At 39.2% G+C, this 1,026-nt stretch overlaps 1 protein-coding gene and 1 non-coding gene across 4 annotated transcripts in view; both read right to left on the reverse strand.

The window, feature by feature from the left end:
* Window positions 1-1,026, reverse strand: part of ATP6V0A1 (ATPase H+ transporting V0 subunit a1) — a 68,782-nt gene that overhangs the window by 27,444 nt on the left and 40,312 nt on the right. The gene's annotated exons all lie outside the window — the stretch shown is intronic.
* On the reverse strand, window positions 901-1,007 carry LOC111724079. Its single transcript, XR_002772446.1, has one exon. It is a non-coding gene; the product is annotated as a U6 spliceosomal RNA (small nuclear RNA).

Here is a 1,026-nt window from a genome sequence, read left to right on the forward strand (position 1 = left end):
GCTGGGACCACGGGCACCTGCCACAATGCCTGGCTATTTTTTGGTTGCAGCCATCATTGTTGCTTGGCGGGCCTGGACTGGATTCGAACCCACCACCTTAGGTGTATGTGGCTGGCACCTTAGCCACTTGACCCACAGGCGCCAAGCCAGAAAATTTTTAATGATTATAATTAAATTATTTTTGAAAGAAATTCAAAGCATAGTATGTCCTATTTTACTTTTTTTTGATCAACATAATTTCAATGTGCTATAGAAGTTTGACTATAATATGTTCAAATGTGCCCTGAGATAAAAAGGTTGAAAAACACTGCTATAGATTTTCCCAGGTCAGTGTTTTGCTGATAGTATTCCTGTGGTGCTATTGTACCATCTATTTTCAAGTAGCAATTGGCTACTTGGATGCCTTTCATACTTTCCTGATGGTTTTCTCTGCCTCCATTTGGCCATCAGGTCACATCTCCTAAATCATGACTCTGATCCAGTTATTTTCCCATGCTGAAACTTTCCCTGAATTCCCACTGTCATCTTTAGAATAAAATGCAAACAGCAGCCTAAGATGGACCTTCTACCATCTAGTTTAGCATTCTCTTTCTGGCATGGCCTTCCCAAAAAGAACTCCTCCTCAGTAACCTCTAATGTGAAAACTTGTGCCTGGCTCTTTCTCCAGCCTTAGTTTGCCTAAAATCCAAGTTCTACCTGCAACTGGCTGAAACTCCAACTGCCAGGCTACCCTGTAAGCCTCAAATGAGATATCATCAAAAAAGCTTTATAACTATAGCAAACTACATAAATATAAGGTGACGTTGTTAGACTCCAAGCTACTTAAGGGCAGGACCTACATCTTAACATTATGCTTTACCTAGCTGGCACTGTAGAAAATAAGGATTTAATAAATTTTTTTTTAATATGGAATGCTTCATGAATTTGCATGTCATCCTTGCACAGGGGCCATGCTAATCTTCTCTGTATCATTCCAATTTTAATATATATGCTGCCAAAGGGAGCACAATTTTTTTTTTTTTTTTT

The sequence above is a fragment of the Otolemur garnettii genome, unplaced genomic scaffold, assembly GCF_000181295.1.
Source record: "Otolemur garnettii isolate 467f Iridium unplaced genomic scaffold, OtoGar3 scaffold00018, whole genome shotgun sequence".
Classification (NCBI taxonomy): domain Eukaryota; kingdom Metazoa; phylum Chordata; class Mammalia; order Primates; family Galagidae; genus Otolemur; species Otolemur garnettii.